Genomic DNA, 17,926 nt, shown 5'->3' with positions numbered 1-17,926 from the left:
CTGTTATTTGGCCGAACTAAGTATTGTTTCTCATGCTTTTTCCATAATGACCATTGACTCTTTCAGAATCAATATCTCCTTATAAAAAAAATCATACCGAAAATTGGTTGAATAGGTAAAAAAATAGACTTACGTATCTTTCTTTTGATAATTCTCCGTATAAAGTCTCTTTCTTGATAGCATAAAATACCTCGGAAGTTGATGCTTTCTGCTACCACTTGAACCTCTTTTTCAATCTGACCTTTGCTTGGAATTTGAAGATTGCTACTGCTGCTTGAACCTTTTTGCAATCTGACATTTTATAATTCAAATATCAATATCTCTCTGTATATAATTCCGATTAGAACAAATCATTTTTCTTTGGAAAGTAGACTCAAATATCTTTCCGTTAATATATAATTTGCAATATGAAAAACTCCGTATAGAGGTAAAAAACGCAAAGAAAACTATGGGTGTAGGGACTGAAAAAAAAACTATGAACCTAGACTTAGGGTTTAGGTTTTAGAGAAACGGATCTCATTAACTCTGTGGGTTGGCCAAGTCAACTCACAGAACCCGCTCTGATACCATTTTGAATTTATGGAAAAAGATAAATACTTTATTGACTCATTGTAATCAGTGTACATAAACCTTTATTTATAATAGTGGAAGTTAGTGGAGTTCAATTATAATAAAACTACATTTGTCAAAATTAAACCCAAACTCTAACACTTAAAGATAAGTCCTAGTATAATTAAATGACTCAATATAGATAAAAGACAAACATAAATCAAACTAGAACTCTTCTAGGATGTGGCCATAAGATAAAGATGCCTTTGTAAGTCCTTGTTCTTCCAACTGATGTGATAGGGATGCCAGCTCATGGTAATCATTGTGGGTCCTACTTCTCATGGCTTGGGCCCATCTTGTGGGCCTTCTTTGGTCGTATGACCCTCTTATAATACTCTTAGATATGTGGGCCTTCCTTGGTCGTGTGGGTTTGAGCCCTATCTTCCAACAATCAGTTCTGATTCCTACTCCCCTCCCTTCATCTCCTGCTCCACAAAGCTCAGACCCTTCTCCCCTCGAACAAAATCATGACACAGTTTCAATCCCTCCAAACCTGATTTACCATGGTTTTGACCACCCCCTTTGTGCTGCCTTGGTCTCCTCTAGCATGCCACTGTCTGAGGCCCAGCTCATATCAGACTGGTTCCAATGCCACCTGTGCTTGGACTACAACCCCTTGGCATCATATCTTTTCTTGGACAAGTGGATAGTTACCTTCCGCTCAATTGATGATTGTTGGATGCCAACTCAGGTTGTAGTCTCTACGCCCATTGCTTCAATCCATAATTGGAGCCTCTCCTTGCATCATCGTGGCCTCGGTCAGTGGATTCAGATTACAGGCTTTCCGCTTGAGCTCTGAGAGAGCGGTGTATTCAGTCTCATTGCCAGCCGCTCTGGTACTTTGATCAGACTGGACAGTACCATGGCTGAATGCCAACGATTTGACCGAGCCAGGCTCTTCATTAGCCCCAACCGCGTTCACTCTAGGACAACTTTCCTATGTCTTTACACTGATCAGTCCCACCTCTAGCTTGGTATCACATTTGGAGGACTTGTGGGAGATAGTTTATCTCACTGGCACCAACAGCAACAACCTTGTACCTGGTCATCAGGCACCCCGACCCCCCTACCACCACCACCCTCCCCGACAACCTTTTACCCCTAAGTCTCAAACTACCTACCCCACCTTTCCCATAAGGACCTAACCCCCCACAGAGATCCCCCCACCACACTGACACCCCTACACCCATCTAGGTCCCCCCCCCCCCCACTTGGGACAACTGCCAACATTTCACACACCTACAACAATCCGATTCTCCCACCCTGCTCCCACATAACCATCCCCATAGCCCCCTTTTTCACCAGAATCCCTTTTTAATCATTCGCCATGGTTTTGACCACCCCCTTTGTGCTGCGTTGATCTCCTCCAACACGCCACTGCCTGAGGGCCAGCTCATATCAGACTGGTTCCAATGCCACATGTGCTTGGACTACAACCCCCTGGTGTCATATCTTTGCCCGAACAAGTGGATAGTTACCTTCCACTCAATTGATGATGCCTGGATGGCAAGTCGGGTTGTAGTCTCTACGCCCATTGCTTCAATCCGTAACTGGAGCCTCTCCTTCATCAACGTGGCCTCGGTCAGTGGATTCAGATTACAGGCTTTCTGATTGAGCTCTGGGAGAGTGGTGTATTCAGTCTCATTGCCAGCCGCTCTAGTACTTTTATCAGACTGGACAGTAGCATGGCTGAACACCGACGACTTGACCGAGCCAAGCTCTTCATCAGGCCCAACCGCGTTCACTCTGGGATGACTTTCCTATGTCATGACACTGATTAGTCCCACCTCTGATTAGACGCCCCCCCACCCCCCCCCCCCCCCCCCCCCCCCCCCCCCCCCATCACACTGACACCCCAACCCCCTTCCCTGTCCCCCCTCCCCCACTTGGGACGACTGCCAACATCTCACACACCTACAATAATTCGATTCTCCCACCCTGCTCCCACATAACCATCCCCATAGCCTTCTTTTTAACCAGTATAGGGACTCGGTCAACCCACAGAGGTAATGTGATCTTTAATGATTTATTATCTCTACCAGTTTAGGTTCATATTTATCTTTTTTCAGTCCCTATACTGGTTATTTGATTTACGTTTTCACCTCTATACTAACCTTTTCATATTTATTATTATATATTGATGGAAATATATTTGAGTCTAATTTATAACGAAAAATGAATTTTTGAAATCAGAGTTTTCTACAAAGAGAAATCAATATTTGAAGTAGCAAAGGTCAGATTACAAGAGAGGTTCGAGCAGCAACAGATGACTTCAAATTTTGAGCTTTTTTATGCTATCAAGAACGAGACTTTATATGGAGAATTATATATCCAAAGAAATATCTATAAGTCTATTTTCTTACCTATTTAAAAAATTCTCTATCTATATTTTTTATATGGAGATATTGCTCTTGGAAGAGTCAATGGTCAAGCTGGAAAAAGGGGAAAGAGTACTTAGTTAGGCCAGATTACAAAGACCGAAATCTATCATATTATATATCTCAATATAAGTATATTTTATGAAGAGAAGTTATACTTGGATGAAATGTATTTTAAGTCTAGTTTCATAAGGAAAAAGTTTCATGTAAATCTGATCTATATTTAAAGATATATTCGTATCGAAAGAATCAAAAGTCATGTTGGTATCCTGTAGCATTGAAAAATCCAAATTTTAGTAGATTATTTTGCATCACTTTTTTGAGTTGCTGTTATTGATGAAATTTTTACTACATCTATGTTATTTGGTTCAAGTTGGGATCACTGCCATTACCTCCCAACTTGAGGAGGAAAAGTAAAATAAGTACAAGAAAGAGGTATTTTATTCCATATGTTGTGGTAAGTTTTATGTGACCAAAATATTCAAGAAAGGGGGAGCACAAAAGATGAAGTTTTTGCATCTAAGAAGAAATTTTTTCAACAAATAAAATTGAAGACCAAGAATCCTGACTCACAATAATAATTGTGGTAATTATTAGTGATACCTGACTCTGCTTGACTCGATTCTATTTTTTCGGCTGGATTATTATTTTGAGGTATTCTCAACATATTCCTTGGCCAACATATTATTTGGTGCATATACTTTTATCGAATTATTTCATGGATCCTTTTACAAGGATTTTTATTATTTTGGTTCGGGTTATATGAGCCCAGACCTATTTCATTTGCAGCTATTGTGTCTGTTTGGATGAGACATTATTATTGAAGAAGTGGTGGCCTTAGTATCCGAATCTTCCTCTTTACCCATTACCCATTGGTTATTTGGCAGCCTTTCTCCTACCGTCCTTCATTTGACTTTCACATACCTCTTTGGGCCAATCTCTTGCGTGTTGCTTTGGTTGGGAGTTTAAGTCCATCACGTATATGGGTGTTTTAAGTCCATTGAGACTTTTATCGCCATCTTGTGAATGACATGCATTTATCACGTATCATGTCTTTTATCGCCATCTTGTGAATGACAGGCATTTATCACCCATTTCTACCTGTGAGAGTTTGTGCCTGGGTTCGGACATCGTGATGGAGGAGATTACTACATATATGTTACCCTCCTTAATTGGCATGTATTACTCCTACTACTTGAGAGTCATTGTCCTGTGGAGGGACACGGTGATGAAAGAGTTTTTACTACACTTTTGAGCACTATGTATAGACTCACTACCTGTGAAAAATAGGAGAACCACTACCTGAGAATGATAGGAGTGTGCCCTACATCCAGCATAGGTTATGACTGGAGTATGAAGCAATGTTATACGGCTTGGAATGATTTTACTCTCACTTATCTTATGCCAGCTGGGCCTCATGGAAGAGAGCACCAGCGTGAGGGGGAGTGTTGGAAGATATGGAGGACTGCCGTTTTATACGAGAAGATCCTATATATCATTTGCAGCAAGTTGGGAGTTCATGATGTTCTCCCACCCCCAGCTTGAGGGAGAGTATTGGAATATGGGCCCAAGTCCACACGACCAAGGAAGGCCCACATATCCAAGTGTGTTAGAATGGGTCCAAGCCCAAAAAACCAAGGAAGACCCACAGATCCAAAAGTGTTGGAAGATGGGCCCAAACCCATAAGATATGGGATCTACCATGATCACGTGAGGTGGCATAAGAAGTCTTACACAATATGAAGTCTTACAGAGCCCTAATTATTATGGAAGCAGGTCTCACAGAAGAGTTTCAGTTTAAAGGTGTTTTAGTCATGTTAGTCTTCTATTTATATTGGGTTATTTAATTATGCTAGGACTTATCTTTAAGTGTTAGAGTTTGAGTGTAATTGAAACAAAGGTAGTTTAATTGTAGTTGGACTCTACTCCTATCATCTATTATAAATAGAGGTTTTTGTACTCGGATTATAATAAGTCAATGAAGTATTTTTCTTTTCCATAAATTCAACAAGGACCAGTTAGCCCAGGCGACCTATTACTAGATCACCTCCTCATCTAGAAACCTACCAACATTGTCGCCACACTTCTGAACAAGCCTAGCCCCCCGTGCATCCCAATGACCCTCCTAGCCAGTAAGGGGAAATGATTCATGGAGACCTTTGCTTTCCCTCATCGGATGACAGAAATCAGTAGATCTACTTGGCTTTGCAGAATGAGCGCCACCAATTTGATTATGAAACTTGGGGTTGTATCTCCTAGTTGGCTCAAAGAATGGGAGTGGTTTACAGTGATAACATTTTGGGTGACAAGACCACATCAGAAGTTTGTAGAGAAGTCAAGAAATGATTATTCTTTCTTGGAATATTCGCAGGATTGGATCTCCAGAATGCATGCTACTATTCAGAATTTTCTTTCCAGAAGTAACCCATCTATTATAATCTTCCAAGAATCTAAATATCAAAACCTTTCCAATTCCATTATGCATGGCCTCTGGGGTTGTAATAATTTGGAATGGCTTGCCCTCAATGCTACTAGGTCTTTTGGTAGCCTTTTTTCTCATCTGGAACTCCTCTATAGTTGAAGTCTTAGATCACGTGACTGGCACTTTCTCTATTGGAGTTAAGTTGCGTGACAGATGCATTGGTTTCACTTGGAGGCTTGACCAACTTAAAGCCCTACCAGGTACCGGGATCATTCCTTTTTTTGGGATGAGATTTCTGGCCTTCTCCCCCTACCTCCTAGACTACCTCAACCATGAGGCAAATTACTGAATTTATCAGCAGTTTTGAGTTGGAAGAAATCAACCTCTCTAGCAAGATGTTTACTTGGTCCAATGGTCAAAGGCCTCCCATCCTTTGTTGAGGACTTGATAGCTAACTGAGTCATACAAAGGAGGCGCACTGAGTGAATAGCTTTCTTTCCATATTGTTTTGAATTCGTTTTTTATGCATTATTTAAGTTAAATTGCCATAGGGGTAGAATTATAATAATTAAATTGCCATAGGGGTAGAATTGTAATAATTAACCCTACTTAAAGGGGAAGGAGAATGAGAAAAGGCAAGTCTTGAATTAGGTTAAACAAGGTTTGGAGTTCTCCTTGACGAGCTCTAGGGTTTGGAGGTCTCCTTGATAAGCTCTAGGTTCAAGTTCCCTTTTGAATCTGAATTTTTTTCTTCCCTCTTTTTTATTTCTGTTTTACCTTGCTCTTTACCAAAAATAAGGAGGATTTCTTCCCCTTTTCTGAGATCAACAAGAGGCTTCTTAGCCTCTGATTTGTGCACAACAGCTAGAGGGGATCTCTTCCCCTTTTCCAAGCAAAGGTGGAGACTTTCTAGCCTCTCTATCGAGAACAGAAAAAGCTAGAGGTTCTTCAACCTCTAATTCAACAAGCAGCCAGGTTAGGGGCTTCTACCCTCAATTTCGTGGACCGTCCAAGTTAGAGGCTTTCCAGCCCTAACTCGGATAGTAGCAGGAAGGGCTCTAACTCCTCACAGCAGCAACAACAAGAGGATATGCCCCCTCCTCTCCCCCTACTGTCCGAGCAGCAGCAAGGGCTCCCCAGCCCTTACCAAGACCAGCAACCCAGATGCAAAAAGGAGGTTCCTTTTCCTCCATACCGAGGGCAGCAACTCTCTCTATACGCTGGATTTTCCAATCCTACACCAAGTTACTCGATCCATGACATTGGACATAACATCCTTTCCAAGCTTGATCAGTTCCTTGCCACTGGTGACTGGCTCAGACTTTACGACAACACCTGTGGGTGAGTTTTGAGTTGTGTTGGCTCTGACCACTGGCCTATTTAGATTGATACCAAACTTGATAAATGGAGGTTTGCCCCTTTCAGGTTTGATAATTCTTGGCTGTTGGATATGCACTTCGTCGACAACGTTGCCTCATGGTGGGAAACCTTTGCAGACCCTAATTATGATGGCTGGTCTCTCCCCCGCAAGTTGAAGCACCTCAAAGTAAAGCTGAAATCATGGTCCTTGGAGCGTTGCCTTGTTGCTTCTTCTCAAAAATCCCCTCCAGTCTCAGATTGTTGCTTTTGATATGGTTGAAGAATAAAGATGTCTTACTCATGTTGAGTTTTCTAACTGCATCTCTCTTCAATGCAATTTTTAATCTATTTTGCACTATGAAAGGGTTCAGTGGAAGCAAAAAGCCCTCTTCAAGTGGTTGGCCGAGGGGGATGCTAACACAAAGTTCCTCTATGCCATCACCTCGGCCCGCAGGAGCACTAATTGGGTCAACTCCTTGTCTATTGACAATGAGGTTACCTTGGATAGGACCTCCATTACTGATGTTTTTCTTAGTTTCTTTGCAATTTTTTACAGAGAGGAGCACCACCACTAACCCAGGCTCTCCAGCCTTCACTTCTCTACGATTTCCCCAATTCTGGCGAGTTTTATTGAGCTTCTTTTTTCTGACTTGGAGGTTGAGGATGTTGTACAGGGACTCCCCCGGGATAAGGCTCGGGGGCTTGATGGATTCAACGGGGAATTCTACAAGGTTTTCTGGCCTACTGTGAGGTTGGACATCATTTCCATGGTTCAAAGGTTCTATGGAATCACCTTTAAGAGCGTGGGTGCTTCTCTTATTGCTCTGGTCCCCAAGAAAATTAGTGTGGAGTGCCCTCAAGGTTATCGACTGATCAGTCATGTTTCAAGTCCCTACAAGATCATTGCCCACCTCTTGGTTCATTGTCTCAAGGTTGTTATACCTACCATCATCCATCGAGGCTAGAGTGTTTTTATCAAAGGCCATGATATACTTGACTCAACTTTGGTCACACATGAAATTGTGGATTATTTTGCCAAGATGGACCGGCCATGGTTTGTCCTAAGTTGGACCTCAAGAAGGCTTTCGACCGAGTTAGTTGGTCCCTCCTGGATGACATTATGCAACGTATGGGATTGAGAGATAAATGGAGATTTTGGATCCGCAATTGTATCTCCTCAGCCTCTTACTCCTTTCTCCTCAATGGCACAGTTTGTGGCTTCTTCCAGGGCACTCGAGGCATCCGTCAAGGAGACCCCCTCTCCCCAAGCTTTTCAACATCATTGCTGAGTAATTATCCTCTATGTTCTACTTTGCCAGCAGCATTGGTTGGTTAGAGGTTGTCTTCGAACAGAGTTGATTTGACATCCCCATGCTCCAGTCCACGGATGACACCATTTGCTTAGGTGTCGGCACACTTGACCAGGTCCGCAACATTAAGGACCTTCTCAGCCTTTTGGAGATCACTTCTTATCAGAAAATTATTAGGGGAAAGTCAACTATCATGGGATATCACATCGACCCCCCTACTTCAGATTATGGTAGAGACTCTAGGATGTCCCATTGCGATTGCTCCCACATATTACCTGTGTCTTCCTCTTACTGAAAGTAGACTCTGGATGGGTCTCTAGGCTCTTGTGATTGAGCGGCTTGAGCGACACTTCTCCTCTTGGAAGGGTAGGATGCTCTCCAAGGCTAATAGATTGATCCTCTTAAAATCATGCCTCGCAGGTATTTCCAACTACTTCTTTTCTTTCCTGGCTTGTCCCGCCTCTATTAGTCAGTGCATTGACATGATCAAGAGACATTTTTCTATGACATGGCACTGGAAATGAGTTTCACTATCACCTGGTTAGTTGGGATGAAGTATTTAAGTCAAAATCTTTGGGTGGGCTCGGGATCAGGCACACCAAGGAAATGATAATGCTCTATTACTCAAGTGGTTTTGGAAGGTCAACTCTTCCTTCGAAGCTTTGTAGAAGCCAATGGTTGTCGTCAAGTTTTGGTGTCTTGGTAATAGATGGATCACTGGTGGCAATTGTTGTCATCTCTCTCCCATCTGGAAGACCATGTTTCATTTGTTCGCCTCTTTTCGCACTGCCATTCGGTTCTTTGTAGGAGATGGCTCCAGTCTGCATTTCTAGATGGATTGGTAGTCAGGTGATGGCTCTCTTGCCTCGCCTTAACTGCTTCAGCTTACCAACAGTTGTGACTTATCTATCTCTGACGCTTGGTGGAATGGCTCATAGAATCTCTGCTTTAGACGGCCTTACTGATGAGGAAGCCATTTCTATTTGTAGCTTGATTGATAGTCTTGGTAGTGTTATGGTTTGCCCTCAAATGATTGACCAGATGATTTGGCTCCCTGATGATATCGGGTGATTATCGATCTCCTCGGCCTACAGTCATCTTATGGGATGGACCCAACCTCCTGCCCCACATCCAATTGCTCTTGCGTGGCGCCTCTCGGCTTCATCCAAGGTGAATTTTTTCCTTTGAAGTGCTTGGCACAAAAAGATCCTTACTGCAAACAACCTTATTAGGTGTGGCAACGCCCCTCCCAATCCTCTTTGCCCCTTCTGCGGGACGGTGGCTGAAATAGTGAATCACCTCCTCCTTCACTGTGACTTCGCCTAGAAGGTCTGGACCCACATGATTGATAGCATGGGACTCAACTTCTTCATCGCGCTCGACCTAAGCACCATGTGTTTTTTCTCTTCTGGAACCCGCCTAAGCTAGCTTCTATTGGTTGCCTACATTTCTTTTGTTTCTTGGTGCCTCTTGAAGGAAAGGAACTCCAGTCGGTTTGACTGTAATTTTTGTTTTGATGTTGAGGTTTCCTTCATTGCCACTTGGCTTATATCTACCTGGATCTGCACCCGAAAAGGGTTTGTCTGCCTCTCTTATGCCCCAGTCTGCACTAGTTGGAAGATTATCACTTAGATATTTGTCCCCACTGCCCCCCGTCGAGTTTCTATTTGGGAGCCTCCTCCCTCGAGATACTATATGCTAAACTTTCATGGTAGCTCCTCTGGGAACCCGAGTTTGGCTGGGTTTGGTGGGGTTCTTTTTAATCTAGGAGGCATTGTCATTCTCTTTTACTTTGGCCCTCTCGGAATTGCTGACTCAACCACTACTGAGCTATCTAGTCTCCTTCACAGCTTACGAATTTTTCAGAACTACTTCAGTGGTCCCCTTATCATGGAGGGAGACTCCAAGATTGTCATCGGATGGTTCTCCACCTCATCTTTTCCCCCATGGCGTCATTGGCAGAATTTTCTTGATATTTTGGACATTGTATCCATTATTTCTTGTAGTCTCCCCTTCAATATCTTGTTGTTAGGGGAGGTCTCCTTTGATGTATCTTCTCTTTCTTTGAAATAAAATTATCAACATTTAAAAAAAAAAAAAAGATAGTCAAAGTTGAGTATTTACCTTTTGTTTGGATGACAAATCCTGGAAGTTTGGTTATTTCAATAACTGACCCTTGAGATAGCTTGATGCCATCTGATGCTACTCCCATGACCCTTTATGTATCATACAGAACAATCAAATAGTTCACTGTAATTAGTTCTCTTGATTTCTTTCACTAGGTTTTGACAGTAAGATCAAGATCATTTTGGTAATGGGTAGAAGATTGAAGAGAAGAATGACGTTACTTGTTGGCAAGCTCCTCATTTTATCGGCCTCCACTGATCTTCTTTATGGATGCACTGAGGCCTTCATCAAAGTTCTTCTTTATCATGTTCATTGTGAGACCACTGAAGAAGATGACAAGCTTTATTGTCATCGGGACATCACAGTCAATGGCTATCTCATACATCTGCTTTGTGGCTTTTTCAGGGGCTGTGCTGATCTTTGATTTTAGGACCTCCTTCAGCTTATCATTGTCTGCATACACCCCTGCCAATTCACATATCCAGCCATGAATTGACATTATCATCTCTTGTTAGTTCGGCTTTCAGAAGCCTGAATGGAGAAAATCAATTTGTCCTGAATTTAGAAGGACTGACTCAACGGCAAAGTTTGTTAATCAAACAAGTATAGATCAGTGTGAGACTAGGTACTACGTGATACAGGAGAACATACTATAGACTTCATGTTTGGAAACTCTTTACTGCTAATGTGATTTCAACACATACCGAAGGCATATATTTTGACACCCAGGCCAAGAACACTCTTCTTCCTCATGCCAAGAGCATTAAGCTGCTTGCCATCTTCCAGTTTCACAGGGAAGGAAACCTCAGTCTTTGGCTCAGTTTCTGTTCCCACAACTTCTTTCCCCTCTATAGATGCTGATGCTGCATGTGCATTTTCTTCCTTTTCCACTCCTTCCTTGGCCTCCTCCTCAACCATAGGAGGCTGTGGGAACTCCTCAGGTGTCTTAGATTTGGCAATATCATCCTTTGGGGAGGCCTCCACGGCTGTTGCCGCCTCTTTGTTGACAACTTTCTCCACAATGGAAGGTGCCATCTCTCTCCTTATTAACTGGAAGCAGGCAAAGGCAAATGAAGTGGAGATTGAGGACTGACCCAAGAGGTTGTGTTGGTTCAATTTATACAGTGGTAGAGACCACAATGGGGAAGTGTGGAAGGACTAAGATAGAGGCATCTGGGAGCACATTTCTATGTGAGCATTAAATTGCCATTGGAATTGTTGAATAACTGAATGACGTCACAGGTGTGATACCCTTTCTTAAATGGCATGGATATGGAATCACACCTCTCAAGGTCAAATATTTGGTCTCCAATTTGTGCTACTGTCCCCTTCCCTTGTCTCTTAATGAGTAATGTGAGATAATTTTCTACTTATCCTTGCATTTTAAATTAATGTTTACATATCCTAGTAACTTACCAAGATGAGCATTGATAAAGACAAGGATCTGGTTACACTTGTTGAGGAAGAGGATTTACGTGATGCGATATTTTTCCAGAGGCTTAACCCTCTGAAGATGAATGTGACATTAAATAGTAAAGATAAGTCCTGACCCTCACCATCCCATCCAAGATCACAGGGTGGAACTCCCTTGAGATCGGTAAGAGTTGAAGCTCAGCCTACTACTTCTAGTACTACTGCTTTTGAAGAAGTTATGAAAACAGTGCTGAGCCCCTCCGTAATGCACTATTGAATCACTCAAGTGATTTGATGATGAAGCCACAACATCTGCATCTCAAGTGATGATGAATAATCCTCTATGGATTCTTCTATTCTCCCATTTGTGGGAATGTTGCCATTATTCAAGGAAGATGCTTGTAATGAGAAAGGCAAAACAACAGCTTCATCTTTAGTTACTCCTGTTGATTGCAGTGAGTATGAGAGTGGTGTGTCCTCCACATTTAAGGAACCTGCAGCAGATACTGAGCAACATAAGAAAAATGTCGATAAACCTGTGGATATACTCACAGGTGATTCCCAACTTTCAGGGTTAACAAGATACCTGTCTCTGAGAATGGTCAGAAGAATTAACTGCCTTCTGACAGCATAAGGTTTCAGTCCTGATTGCGGTGTTGTGATTGCTGAAAATATGGGTGGAGAAAGTCACTGGTCCTCCCCATAGGTTCTCAAGGTTGAAGCAACACCCATTAGTCGCTGAAAATATGGGTGGTGATCTATATGTGGCAAGCTGAGTATCTACGTTGTTTTCTCTCCCCCAGCTTGAGGGAGAGTGTTGGAAGATAAGCTCGAAGGATAGTGGCATGATATAAATTATCCTTGATTTTTGTCCCTTTCTCTCCTTCTTAGGGAAAAGGGAAGTGATCTAATTATTGTTTCTCTCATTAATATAAATACATTGAGGGAGAGGATTAGGATGTCACTTAACATAATCGTCCTTTCCTCCTCTATCAAACTCTCTCTCAACTTCAGTTTCTCTCTTCTCCTCTCGTTCATCTTCTCCCTTTCACCTCACTTTTGGTCTCCTCTCTCTCTCTCTCTCTTGTGTGCTGATTATCTATGGTATTATCATGGGATCCTAAATCTAACACAATTGCAAGGAGGTTTAGTCAAATCTTATTTTTGGTGCCACTGAACATTGTGATAGATTTAGCCAAAACTTGTTTTAGGCTTTTCTAGCTATGAAGTTGTTTGATTGAAGTTTGTTTGAGCCTTATCTACCATGACAAGGTTTAACCAGAATGTGTTTTAGGATTTCCCACCAAACAACATGACAGATTTTTGTCGAAATTTACTATAGACTTTTCTAGCTATGAGGTGGTCTGGCCGAAACTTGTTTGAGGCTTTTCCAGTCATGAGGAGGCTTAACCAAAACTTGTTTGAGGGTTTTCTAACTATGAGGAGGTTTATCTGAAACTTGTTTTGGTATCCTGAGCAACATCATGGAATTTGCTAAAGCTTATTCTTGGCAGTTCCAACTATGATGAGGTTTAGCCAAAACTTATGTTTGGCATCCCTGAACAATGCGACAAATTTTTTTGAAACTTGTTTTAATCTTTTCTATTGAGGTGGTTGTTACGGTCCCGGATCTGACACAAAGATTCGCTATTGACGTTCCGGTTCGGCCATGGGGAATTGTAGAAAGACATGGTGGAATTGTAGGGAGACATGGAGAACGAAGATCAAGCCAAAAAAAAGCTTGAAAACCCTAGAGCTCATTGAGGAGAACTCTAAACCTGTTTACACTAGATTTAACCTAATTCTCAATTTTTTTTTCTCATTACTCTTACCCCTTAAATAGGGTTCACCCTGTTAGGGTTTAATATAAAATATTACAAAAATACCCCTTTAAATAAAATATTCCAAAAATACCCCTGTGGCATAAAATGAAATAAAATAAAGTAAATTAAAGAAAAACAATAAAATAATACTGTTATTGTATTCATAACATTACACCCCCTGGAAGAACGAGCTTGTCCGCAAGCTCGAAGGTAGGTTTATGTTTCTCTACTAGACCTCCTCATCCCCAATTGTATGCACAAGCTGCACCACTCTCTGCTTGTAAGACTGACACTGTGCAACAAGGTCAATAATAACTTCCTGTTTCAGACCCTCTCTGTTCCCTAGATCAAAAGCATTTAGCATCTCCGCTAGCACATCCATAATACCCCGAGCATGTTGAATTTCTGCTAGGCTCAAGGTTGGAAGATCAGAATCAGCTGCTTCTTGCCGATCATTATGTATATTTGGTGGATAAGAAGAAAGAGGCTACAACTGTGGAGGTGTAAATATGGGTGCTGCCCTATCGGGTCTATGAGGAAATACTGCTCCAGCACGCAACTCCTGATATGCAGCATAATATTGTGGATATCTTGCCCTTGCACCACCAAAAGCCTCTTGCCATGTATCTACTAGGACCAATATTTTCTCCTTGACATGAAAATCAGGCTTCTGTTTCAAAATCCTCACCATCTCGTGCAGAACATCTTTCTCAGTAACATGCATATGAACTATGTCTCCACCCAACAGAATCTGTGGAGGGTGATGGCCTTGACCACAAGAAGAACAGGAAAACCTGCTGTTGAGGCAGCTCTTCTGACAGCACCACTGTCAAAGTGCATCATGACAATTATATCAGCGTATCCTTCGACCTTGTGTATGGTAGCTTCAAACGGTTCTCCTTTTGGTGCTTCACCATATGCAACACCATCGTTGCATTCTAATTCAACAAAAAGATTGCCAAATGCAATTTCAGGTTCCGTTGCAGGTTTGACATCTTCAATAGAAGTAGACTTTATTTGTGCAGACTCAACTAAGGCACTACTACTAGCAGCAACATGCAGCACTGATTCCTCTTTCTCCGCATACCCAACAGTAGGCTGAGCTCGAATAGCATAATCAATGAACAAGCATGCATTCCTATCAACATATACAACACTCCTGCATACTTCTGCATTCTCAAAGGTCACAAATCCAAAACATTTGGATTTCCCATCCCCTTCTCCCATAGTACAGCGCATATAATGTTTCCACGCCCACCAAATAGTTTCTTCAAATCCAAAACAGCCACACTGCCGCTGTATTCATTCACCACAATAGAAGTCATCACATTCTGTTCTTCAATCCTAGCAATTGTACTTTGCTGGTCTTGGCATTGTTGTATATTTTTAAAGCCATTTCAAGCAACTTGAGTGCCTGTTCAGGCTCATCCATAGACTCATAGATGGCAGAAACATCAGTTAGACCACTTCTAATCGCCTCACCAGGGATCCCAGGGGCAGGCTTGTTGTAAATGCAGAGAACATTCTCACAGTAAGATATTGACTCCCTTATTTGACCAGTCATGTTATATAAACCTGCTAAACGAACAAACATTGAAGCCACAGTCGGATGGTTGCCTCGTTTGGTGGACTTGAAAGTAGTAAGGGCTTTCTGATAGGCAAACTCAGCCTCAACATATCGAACCAAAGCTAGATAGATGTCCCCAATGCTACAGTCCACTGAAGCCACCTCTGCGTCCTTGCCATGGGAGACCAAGGCCATGCTGGCAAGAACAAGATGCTCAAGAGCAGCCTCATGATCTCATTTTGTATCATAGAGCAGACCCATTAGCCTCCTATCTGCAGCCCCGTCAAGAGAGGCAGGTGTCCCATTATCTTTATGGATATCAAGTTCCGTCTGGTACAAATTCTGGGCCTCATCAAACCAAAGTGCTTGGACATGGGCCTCAGCTACATATCGGCAAGTCTCCCCCACTCTTGGATCCTTTTCACCCAATACTTGCTTCTGGATTTCCAGGCCCATCTTGTAACACTGTATGGAATTTTCAAGTTGGCCGACCATTGCATGAGTATCACCCAATGGCATATGGACAACAAATTTGGCAAGAGCATGCTCCTGACCTTCATGCAATTTGGGAAGTTCAATTGAGTGCTCAAGATAGGGGATAGCCTGACTGTACTGTCCCAAGCTACCTTATATTGCTGTTCCCACATGCAAACACATTACCAGCTCTAAGCTTGGTTTTCCATCAGCACATTTAGCATCAACATCAGTAGGGCTCCATAGAGTGGCATATTTCTGCAGTGTATCTGCATCCAAGTGCATAACATAAGACCTCAATTTATTTGACTTTGCCTCCATGGAGTCCAATTGACTTTGTTCAAAAGTATCTTCTTTCATGCTCTCTGGAAGAGTTGTCATGGTGCTGTCAAGTTGAAACCTCAGATCGACCCTTCGTAGAAAATAACCATACATTATGGATGCTGCATAAAGCTTTCCTAGCTTCAACTTACTAATCTAAACAATGGCATTGAGGGAACCCACAGGCCTATCCCCAAGGACAAGGGAGAGATGGCTCTGGATCATTTCAAAGGCTTCTACAGAATGAATTGACTCAAGTTTCGGTTCGTGGTTTGACCATGAATCTATAGTCTCAATAGGATCAGATGGAAGGAAGATTGAGGGTATCATAGATATATTTTTGTCCATGAACTGCTGTACAATCAAGCAGTAGATAATCTCCCCCAAAACAGCTTCAATTTGAACCCCACATCCAAAATTTTGAAGACTCACAGCCGCACAGATACTGTGCTCATCCACAGAAAAACAAAGCCCCCCCAAAACAAAATTCTGGGACACGCTAACGTTCACGACAACAGAAAAATAAAACAACCTTCATTCAATTTTTATTTTCATTCCCGGAATCACCAAAAAAAAATCTCTTGCATTGCAGAGACTTCATCACACAGCTGCACGAATTTGTTCATCTTACCTCAAAATTGAATGCAAAAATGAGGTTGTTGAAACTTACCCCACCCAATTTGGAAATTGGGTTCCCTTTGTTCTGTCGAGAGGTGGATTGCGAGTGGGAGGTGGTGGCCGGAAGTCCAATCCCACCGGAGTTGTTTCCGACGGCGCTGACGGAGCCTCCTCCGTGTTCGGTGGCGAAGGGCAGCCCTTTGGAGCTTCGCCATTTGGGAGTTTAGGACGGTGAAAAACCAACCTTCTACCCGCCATGATAATGGATTTTGTGAGGTCGAACCCAAATCAGCCTTGACAGAAGAGATTGTGGCTGCATACCCCTCCGATTTCGGATTTCCAGGTTCCTTCTTGGAGATTTTTGAGGCCCCCGTAGTCGGATTTGGGGTCGCACCAGTATCTTACCCCACCGACGACGTTTGGGCAAAATACCCTATCAAATGCCCTAAATCTTTGTCCCCATTGTGCGGCTTTGGATCTCCCTGCTCGGAAATTTTAAAAATTTCCGAGGCATGGACTTTCTGCTCGTCTAATACAACGTCAGCCTCTTCTGCAAGGACGTCGGCCGGTAAAGAAAACAAAATCTTTGAAAATTTTGGCCATTGGCCGTTATGCCCGTCCGAGATAGCTTCTACTACCTCTTAGTGCGTATATTTCATGGTCAGATATTCGAGGTCCTGTGACCTTTTTTGCGGGAGCCAGTTCCTTCCTCGTAAGAAAATTTTTTACGTTGGCTGCACGCCATTCCTTATTTTTTTTTCTTAAATGCCAATCCACTGCATTTCTGTGATTTCTTTGTGCATCGCCATCCATTCTTCTTGGGACATTTCTCTGTGCATCTTTATCCATTCTTCTGGGGAATAACTCATTGTGTTCCCGTTCTGATAACAGTTGTATGGTCCTAGATCTGACACAAAGATTCATTGTTAACATTCCGGTTCGGCCATGGGGAATTGTAGAAAGACATAAAGAACGAAGATCAAGCCAAAAGGAAGTTTGGAAACCCTAGAGCTCGTTGAGGAGAACTCTAAGCCTGTTTACACTAGATTTAACCTAATTCTCATTGCTTGTTTTTCTCATTACTCTTACCCTGAAATAGGGTTCACCCTATTAGGGTTTAATATAAAATATTACAAAAATGCCCCTATAAATAAAATATTCCAAAAATACCCCTGTGGCCTAAACTGAAATAAAATAAAGTAAATTAAAAAAAAATATTATTGTGTTCATAACAGTGGTCTCCTGCCCATGAATTTATTCAGAAATCAAAGCTTTAGGTAAACTCCGATACATGGAGGAATCTTGCCCCCATTAGTTTGAAGTTTAGAATTTGGAAGATGGATTTTCATGCTACAAGTTAAACCCAGATTTTATGGACAACTTCTAGAACGGGATTTACTAGAAGCTTGAAAATATTTGTAGGAGACTTGCCCCCAAGTTTCCTTTAAGCTTGGATTTGAAGGACAATTTCTTGCCCCCAATTTGCTTTAAATGTGGATTTTGAA

At 42.2% G+C, this 17,926-nt stretch overlaps 2 pseudogenes; both read right to left on the bottom strand.

Moving 5' to 3' along the window:
• Positions 1-9,239: 9,239 nt before the first annotated feature.
• Positions 9,240-11,240, bottom strand: LOC137959386 (chalcone isomerase-like protein 1; annotated as a pseudogene).
• Positions 11,241-13,445: 2,205 nt separating this feature from the next.
• LOC137959263 (protein KINESIN LIGHT CHAIN-RELATED 3-like) lies at positions 13,446-17,038 on the bottom strand (annotated as a pseudogene).
• Positions 17,039-17,926: the final 888 nt, after the last annotated feature.

The sequence above is a fragment of the Aristolochia californica genome, unplaced genomic scaffold (genome assembly GCF_029961685.1).
Source record: "Aristolochia californica isolate CCGP_79_NKW_82.1479 unplaced genomic scaffold, dmAriCali1.0.hap1 SCAF_3, whole genome shotgun sequence".
Lineage (NCBI taxonomy): Eukaryota > Viridiplantae > Streptophyta > Magnoliopsida > Piperales > Aristolochiaceae > Aristolochia > Aristolochia californica.
This window is presented reverse-complemented; position numbering and strand designations above follow the sequence as displayed.